The sequence below is a fragment of the Apium graveolens genome, chromosome 9 (genome assembly GCF_009905375.1).
Source record: "Apium graveolens cultivar Ventura chromosome 9, ASM990537v1, whole genome shotgun sequence".
NCBI classification, from domain to species: Eukaryota; Viridiplantae; Streptophyta; class Magnoliopsida; order Apiales; family Apiaceae; genus Apium; species Apium graveolens.
In genome coordinates, this window is record NC_133655.1 from 43,047,175 (window position 1) to 43,056,549 (window position 9,375).

At 38.2% G+C, this 9,375-nt stretch overlaps 1 non-coding gene across 1 annotated transcript; it reads left to right on the plus strand.

Annotated features, from left to right (window-relative positions):
• The first annotated feature begins 4,946 nt into the window (after nucleotides 1-4,946).
• LOC141688683 (small nucleolar RNA R71) lies at nucleotides 4,947-5,053 on the plus strand. Its single transcript, XR_012562116.1, has one exon. It is a non-coding gene; the product is annotated as a small nucleolar RNA R71 (small nucleolar RNA).
• Nucleotides 5,054-9,375: the final 4,322 nt, after the last annotated feature.

Genomic DNA, 9,375 nt, shown 5'->3' on the forward strand with positions numbered 1-9,375 from the left:
CAAAGAAATGTAAATTTATTCAGAAAACCTTTTAAGGTGTATTGGCAGATAATTGTGGAATATAAGGACTTGTGATTATTTTTTTGGATATTCATCTCTGAGACTATAACGTGTGGTGTGTGTTTATTGTGGGGTCACAGTACAGAGTAGTTGAGTAATTATTAAGATTGGATGTTATTAAGGGAAATGGAACTCGTGACAACCCGGATCCCCGACCCCGGATTTGGGGGTGTTACAAAAATGGCACTAACCACTTCGCGGTTTGCCTTGTCACCATAGTAATGCTTCAACCTTTGACCATTTACCTTGAATGCTTGGCCCGAATCATTCTCAAAAATCTCCGCCGCTCCATGTGGAAACACATTTTTGATACAAATGGCCTTGACCACCTTGACTTCAACTTTCCAGGAAAAAGACGGAGACGGGAGTTAAGCAAAAGAACTTGTTGCCCCGACATAAATGATTTGAGTACTAGATCCCTATCGTGCCACCTCTTGACTTTCTCCTTATACATTTTGTTATTTTCATACGCTTGATGTCTAAACTCATCGAGTTCATTCAATTGAAGCATCATCTTCTTTCCAGCTGAATCCAAATCAAGATTCAACTTCTTCAAATCCCAATACACTTTATGCTCGAGCTGCACTGGTAAATGACACCCCTTACCGAAAACCAACTGATACAGCGACATACCCAACATAGTCTTGTATGTTGTTTTGTACACCCAAACAGCTTCATCAAGCTTCAAAGACCAATCTTTTCTCGACGGACAAATAACTTTCTCTAAGATGCGTTTGATCTCTTTGTTAGATACCTCAGCTTGACCATTCGTTTGAGGTTGATAAGCCATAGCAATGGGATGATTCACATTATACCTTTGCATCATGGCAGTGAATTTGTGATTGCAAAAATGTGACCCCTCATCACTGATTATGACTCTTGGAGTTCCCAATCTTATGAATATCTTCTTGTGAAGAAAATTAAGCACCACCTTCCCATCGTTCGTTGGCAATGCCTTGACTTCAACCAATTTTGAAAGATAATCAACCGCCAACAAGATATACTGATTGTTATAAGATGAGACAAATGATCCCATAAAGTTAATTCCCCAAAAATCAAAGACTTCAACCTCGAGAAGCACATTAAGATGCATCTCATTCCTCTTGGACATATTACCCACACGTTAACATTGATCACATTTCAAAACAAACTGGTGAGCATCTTTAAACAAAGTCAGCCAAAAAAACCTGCTTGAAAAATACGAGATGTTATCTTTTCTCCACCATAATGTCCTCCATAAGCCGTTGAGTGGCAATCTCGCAAGATGTCCCCCGTTTCGTTGTAAAGAATACATCTCTTGATGATTTAGTCAGATCTTTGTCGAAAAAGAAATGGGTTATCCCACATATACCACTTCACTTCATGCAGAAACTTCTTCCTTTGAGCGGAAGTCAAATCTGGAGGCATAACGTTACTCACAAGGTAATTCACAATGTCAGCGAACCACGGTTCTTCTGCCTGCACTCCAAATAATTGCTCATCGAGAAAAGACTCATTTATCAATGTCTTATCCAGTGAAGTAGCCATTGGGTCCTCTAAATGTGAGAGATGATCGGCGACTTGATTTTCAGTCCCTATCCAGTCTTTGATCTCTAATTCAAACCCCTGAAGTAAAAGAACCCATCTAATCAATCTAGGCTTCGAGTCCTTCTTTGAGACGAGATATCGAATGGCAACGTGATTAGTGAAAACTGTCACCTTCGTCCCAAACAAATAAGATCGAAATTTCTCAAAACCATAGACAATAGCAAAAAGTTCATTCTCAGTAGTGGTGTAGTTTAGTTGAGCACCATTAAGAGTCTTACTAGAATAGTAGACTACATGAAATATGTTGTTCTTTCTTTACCCAAGAACTGCTCCAACTGCATAGTCACTTGCATCGCACTTCATTTCAAAATGTTCAGACCAATCAGGTGTAGTTATGACAGGTTTCGTAATTAAACTCTTCTTTAATGTCTGAAAAGTGGCAAGACACTCGTCATCAAACTTGAAAGGAATATCATTTTCTAGCAAATTGCACAATGGCTTCGAAATCTTAGAGAAGTCCTTGATAAAACGCCTATAAAAACCCGTATGACCAAGAAAACTGCGAATTCCCTTCATATAAATAGGTGGAGGAAGATTTTCAATAACCCCCACCTTGGCTTTGTCCATCTTAAGACCCTTACTTGAAACCTTGTGACCCAGAATGATTCCTTGGCGCACCATAAAATGACATTTCTCCCAATTGAGAACCAAATTGGTCTCAACGCACCTTTTCAGCACTAACCCAAGATTGTGCAAGCATTCATCATAAGAAGCCCCATAGAATGAGAAATATTCCATGAACACTTCTTCATTATTTCCAATTATATCAGAGGAGATAGCCATCATGCATCTCTGAAAAGTGGCTAGTGCTCCACATAGTCCAAAAGAAGCTCTTCGGAATTCAAAAGTACCAAAAGGACAAGTAAATGTAGTCTTCTCTTGATCTTCTGGAGTGATACAAATCTGATTATATCCCGAATAGTCATCCAGAAGAAAGTAGTACTCATGCCCAACCAATCTATCAAGCATCTGATCAATGAAAGGAAGAAGGAAGTGATCCTTCCTTGTGGCCTTATTCAGCTTCCTATAATCCATGCAAACTCTCCACCCCGTGACTGTTCGTGTAGGAATAAGCTCATTCTTCTCATTTTCTACCACAGTGATACCACCTTTCTTTAGCACACACTGATCTGGGCTCACCCATGAACTATCGGAAATAAGATAGATGATCCCTGCATCTAGCCACTTGAGGATTTCCTTCTTCACAACCTCTTTCATGATCGGATTTAGCCCTCTCTGTTGCTCAATAGTAGGCTTGCTTCCTTCCTCTAGCAGACTTTTATGCATGCAATAAGAAAGGCTAATTCCCTTGATATTTGCTATAGTCTAACCAATTACCGATTTGAATTCTCTAAAAATTCTCAAAGCTCATCCTCATCGCTACCTGAAAGGTCGGATGCAATAATAACAGGCAAAGTAGATGCATCACCTAAAAATGCATAACTCAAATGTTCAGGTAAAGGCTTAAGCTCAAGAGTAGGAGCTTCTTCAATAGATGGCTTTAGGCGCTTTGGAGAACTTTTCAACTCCTCCAATCCAAGAGATTCAAAATGCATATCCATCTTTCGCTTCCAGGGAGAAGCATTCAAATATTGCACGTGCTTTTCACCTACGTCATCTTCACTATCGGAATTTCCTAACAAGACCTTTTCTAAGGCATCAGACCTTAGAAATCAATCAAGATCAGAATTAATCACAGAATCGACCATCTCCACCTTAAAACACTCGTCATTTTTCGTAGAAATTTTATAGCATTGAATACATTAAAATTGACATCCTGATCCAGCACTCGCATGGTGAGCTCACCTTTCTACGCATCGATCAAGATTCAGTTAGTATCCAAGAAAGGTCTTCCCAAGATTATGGGAATCTTCTTATCCTCCTCGAAATCAAGAATTACAAAATCAGCAGGAAAGATGAGTTTGTCCACCTTGACCAAAACATCCTCCACAATACCTCACGGATATATAATAGAACGATTGGCCAACTGCAAAGTCATGTAAGTAGGCTTCAGATCCGGTAAGTCTAACTTCTTGAAGATTGACAAAGGCATCAGATTCATGCTAGCTCCCAACTCAAATAAGCATTTGTCAAATGACACATTTCCAATGATGCAAGGAATAGTGAAGCTTCCAGGATCTTTAAGCTTCAGAGGCAAATTCTGTTACAGTACAGCACTACATTCCTCCGTGAGAGCAACGGTCTCTAAGTCATTAAGATTCACCTTCCTAGAGATAATACCTTTCATGAACTTCGCGTAGCTAGGCATTTGTCCAAGAGCTTCAGCGAAAGGTATGTCGATGTGAAGTTTCTTTAACACCTCCAGAAACTTCTCAAACTGTTTATCCAGCTTTTTCTTCTGCAGCCTCTTAGGAAAAGGAGGTGGAGGATATATCTGTTTCTCCCCTATATTACCCTCAGAAGGAGTGTGCTCAACAGTAGTCTTCCTTGGTTCCACTTCTACTTCCTTCTGCACTTCAGCCTCAACTTCAGATTTCAGAGTCTTAACTTTTTCAGGATTTGTAACCTTACCAGACCTCAATGTAATTGCCTTAACATGCTCCTTAGCTTCCTTCTTGCCTGGCACATCAGTATCACTTGGAAACGTGCCAGGTTGACGATTCAGTAATGCATTAGCAATCTTCCCAATCTGATTCTCCAAGGTCTTGATAAAAACAGCTTGGCTCTTGCACATGAGCCTCAACTCCTCCAATTCAGATTTTTCATTAGCTTGCGGTAACTGCTGAAGTTGAAGTTGTTGTCTAGGGGCATATTGCGGTTGTTGATAACTAGGAGGGTTGTACTGCTTTGCTGTGTATGGCTGATAAGGTTGTTGCACCACATTCTGATTGTTGCTCCAGATGAAGTTAGGATGATTGCCGTTATTGGGATGATAAGTGGCTGGAGCTTGCTGCAATGATCTCTGAAAGTTGCTCACAAATTGAGCTGATTCGCTAGAAATAGCACACTGCTCAGTTTCATGTTCCCCCGCACAAAGTTCACAAACACTAGTGAGTTGATTCACTCCATAATTATCCAAAGAGTCCACTTTCATCGTTAAAGCTTGAAGTTGAGCAGCTATAGCAGTAGCTATTTCCACTTCAAAAATTCCTGCTACCTTTCGTTGCAACATTCTTTGTGTATAATTCTTGTATTCATTAGCTGTCATTAGATCAATCAACTCATAAGCTTCATTATAGTTTTTAGCCCATAAGGCTCCACCAGACGCTATATCGAGCATAGGTCTAGACTGTGCACCAAAACCATTGTAGAAATAGTTTATAATCATACAATCAGGCATGCCATCGTGTGGGCACTTCCTTAGCATCCCCTTATAATGATCCCAAGCCTCACACAGAGATTCTCCAGTTTTTTGTGCAAACTGAGTAAGAGCATTCCTGATTGCAGCAGTCTTCGCTATGGGAAAGAATTTAGTGAGAAATTTTTGAGCAAGATCCTCCCATTTGGTTATAAACCCTGGTGGTAGAGAATGTAACCAGCACTTTTCTTTATCCCTCAGAGAGAATGGGAAGAGTCGCAGCTTGATAGCATCTTCAGTCACCCTATTGAACTTGAAAGTGTCGCAGATCTCGATGAAATCCCTAATGTGCATGTTGGGGTCTTCTGTAGGAGAACCCCCAAATGGAACTGAGTTCTGTATCATCTGAATCGTGCTTTACTTGATCTTAAAAGTGTTAGCCGAGATGGCTGGTCTGATGATGCACGAATGAATATCATTGATCTTAGGCTGAGAATAGTCCATCAAACCCTTAGGAATTTCTGCTTGATCATCCATCACTACTAAAGCTGGTTCCTCGACTTTCTCTTCTTGTTCTACTTTCTCTTTGTCCTCAAAAACTTCCCTTCGAACCACTACAGCTTCCTCCACGTCTTGATCCAGACTTCTCTTACGAGCCCCCGAACGCGTATGCATACACGCTCGCTAGAGTACATGGAACACGACAAGGAAAAAAGTAGGTAAGTAACAATGTCTGATTCAATGAACTTTAACGATCACTGATGAAAACACATAAACTAAAAGTTAACACCGAGTCCCTAGCAGCGGCTCCAAAAACTTGTTAGTCGCTAAACATGCGCTAATAATTCAGGCAAGTATACGCGTTCGCAAGTAATATAGAATTATTTATAGTTTGTTCCCACAGAGTCTAGTTTAGGTTAACTTTGTGATTTATGCACTTATGCAACAATGATATGGCTATTATTCAATGTTAAGACGAATAACAAATTGGGTTTTGATTATTACTATAATTAACTATTGAGAATTATACTAGAGAACATTAACTAAAGGATTAAAGAGAGTTGAATAATATATGACACAAACATGGGATTCTGACTTCATTCAATAATATTTTTGCTCTTAACCTTAGCATGTAATGGTGATGACCCTAATCAGATAACACAAAACTGCTAAACGCCAACTTTCGTTGCATGAATAACATACTACTAGACATCCACAAAAGAGATAGGAGCTGAATAGACACCAATTATATTGAGACCCTATATGTCTATAGAATTTGACAACATTACGGTTTAATGCACAAGTTATCTATCATGATTACATATGGCAAGCAAGATGGTTAAAATTACCTACGAATCTTGCATATCAAATACATGAACCTATGCTAGCATGGCAATTTCTAAACCCTTAAATTCACTTTCACTTCATTAAAGATTAGCACACTATCTTATAAGTTCGCGTTGCTCATAAGACGATTAAGCACAACCAATACTAGGTTATCATACAATCACCACACACTAAGGCATCGAAACAAATTAACTAAAGAAATCCATAAATAAATCCGCTAGAACGCCACGATAACGATTAGCCCATAATCGGACTCATCATCAACGTGGGTTCCGATGAAAGCATGGTATAATAAAGGTAGTCTTTATACTTAATAAATAATAAACCAAGTACGAAATAAGAGTAAAAGTTCACGAATAAAAAAACTAGCAAAGTTACAACTTAGAAGAAAGAATCACAAGTATAAACTAGATCTTCTTCGCCTTCGTAGGATTGTGCTATACGGTCTTCCTATGCCTTCTCCTTAGCTCTGCTACGTCTGCTTCTGAAAAATGACCTGTATTAATGTATATATAGCAGCCCATGCATAGTAGAAGTCCATCCAATCAAAAATCCACAAGAATCAGGATTTTAAATTCACGACCCGGCGCGACCGCGCGCTTGACCAGCACGGGCACGCTGTGTTTCTACTCCTCGGGCGTGGGCGTGCAGTATGACAGTGTGAGCGTGCCGACCTTCCGGAAAAAACTTATTTTTCTTCTTTTTTTGCTGCAATGAGTTGGTCTTCACGAGCCTTTATTCCTTGGACGCCATCCTAACACCATATTAACATCAAATCAATGCTAATTCACCTGAATTCTGGATAAATTCCTGAAATGCAAAAACACTAGAAAACACCTACAACTTGAGTACAAAACACCAATTCAAAGCTTAATGGAGCATTATAAAATGTCATAAATGTGACAACCAGTAATTATTTGAACTATTTTATAAGTGCGATATAGATATTCATAAATATTATGTGTTATAAGGCCAATTATGCGGACTCGTTATATATTGTGTATAATTTTGTTGTATGGCATTACGAATGTTGCTGGAATATTTTTAAGCGTATAGCTTTCGTACGAGAGTAAGATTATCGTTACGCGATCAAGTAATAATTGAGATTCTCATGATTTAGTGATAATTGAATAAGTTGCGATTAGGCGATAAACTATATTCTAATATTGTGGAGTAGAGTCAATTTATTTGCAATTGCTTGTGTGAATTTTTAATGTGTTAAATTATATTTTACATGAATTATTTATTAGTGTGATAACCTTAGAAAAAATATTTTAATATAAAATTTTGGTTCAAAATTTTTGAAAACAATTTTATTAAACTTCTAAAATCCCATAGTATTTATGGTATTAATTTTGTGATTTATGGATTTATATTTTAATTACTAAAACATATTATTTTTAATTATACTTTTAATAATTATTGAATTACAAGTGTGCCCTTGCATGCAACTTCCACCTAAATAGAGATCAAGGGTAAGACCGTTCTTTCACCCTCCACTAACTCCATTTGACCAAACAAATGACCAATAAAACCTTGCATGCGAAAGCTTACTATTAGTGGATGAAGGATAAAATAGTAAATTCAAACTACACTCACTATTTTGATGAGACAAAAGGTTAGAACAACACTCATTTCATTTCATTTTTCTTCACCAACACATCCCTCCACTCTGTCCTCTCCCTACCCCCTCTCGGCCGCACCTAAACCTCCCCCGCCCCTCTCATTTTTCTTTTTCATTTCTTCATTTCCTTAACACCTTTCAACTCACTCAAGCAAGGGACAGTTATATTTAGTGCTACATTTTCATTTAAGGTTAGTTTCTTAGATGCATGTGGCTAAAGCCAATGGTTTAACTTTGATTCTTGTGAATCTAGAGTTGAACCTAATGTGGCTCATAAAACTTGAGCAAGAGATGGTCTTGATGAAGTGTTTTGCTTCCATTTTCAAGCCATGATCTTGGCCTCAAGCATTCGGCAATGACTCCCAAGGAGCCGAATGGACTTTGTTGTTTGTGTGATAGTTTTGGTTGCTTTCTAAAAATAAAGAGACTTTGAATAAGGCTTTCAAATAACTTGTGACCTTTTAAAATGTATTTTTCAAAGTTTCTATCCTTGTATGTTATGATTTTTATGATAAAAGTTGAAATTAGTACTTGCATGTCATGATATAAGTGATATTTTGGAAAAATGTGTTATGTGATGTAATTTTGAGTTTTGTGCAATTCACGCCATAATTTTTGCTTTGAAATGCTAGTATGTTATGTGCCTTGACAAGTCATAATCGAATCTTGTAGCCATCAAGTTGCTACCATGTATTTTTGGTTCAAAAATTTGCTTAAAAGTTCAAATGTAAAATCTGCTCTGCTATGCTCTCTGTTTTTGCCTCGGTAAATTACTATTATGGCTAAGTTTATGCTCGTATTTTTCTATAAAATGATAGTTAATAGGGTTGTGTACACTGTAGGATAGATTTGTTGGATTGCATGTTGGTTTTGGTGTTGGAATGGGAGTTATGTACACTGTAAGTATAGGCTGTTTTAGGTGAGTTTTTGTAAGGCCTTTCTAGGATTGAGTTTACTGGAGTTAGGAATTGAGTTTTAATTGAGTCCAGTGGCTTTGGTTCGTTGAAAAACTTGCATTTAGGTAGGTGCACACACATTTTCGAGAGTAGCTCAGAACGGGGCAGGATTGCGTAACCTTGAACTTTGGTCTATTATAACCATGCCATAGGCTAGGCCTTCATGGGGCCTTGGCTTAAATAAGTATACTGCATCCTTAGGAAGCTTAAAAAATTAGTAGAATTAAAAATTGAGTGAGAAAAGTGAGTTTTAGTATGACTAAAAAATGGAGCAGAGTGTTTTGGAGGGATGCTGGATAAGTGTCAACTATGAGCATAGGCCTAGAGAGGTCCAGGTGAGGCCTTAGCCTGAAACCAAGTCTGAGAGTTAGATTTAGGTCTTAAGAATTTATAAGAATTGGTTTTTTTAGAAGGCCCCATGTAAAAGTTGAGATTTCGGCCAAAGAGCACATGACGTGCAAACCGGTGCTAGCAGGAAACCTTAGTGTGAGTATCGATTTTTGTAAGCCTATAAGAGTGAGGCCTCTGAGTCTCACCAACTA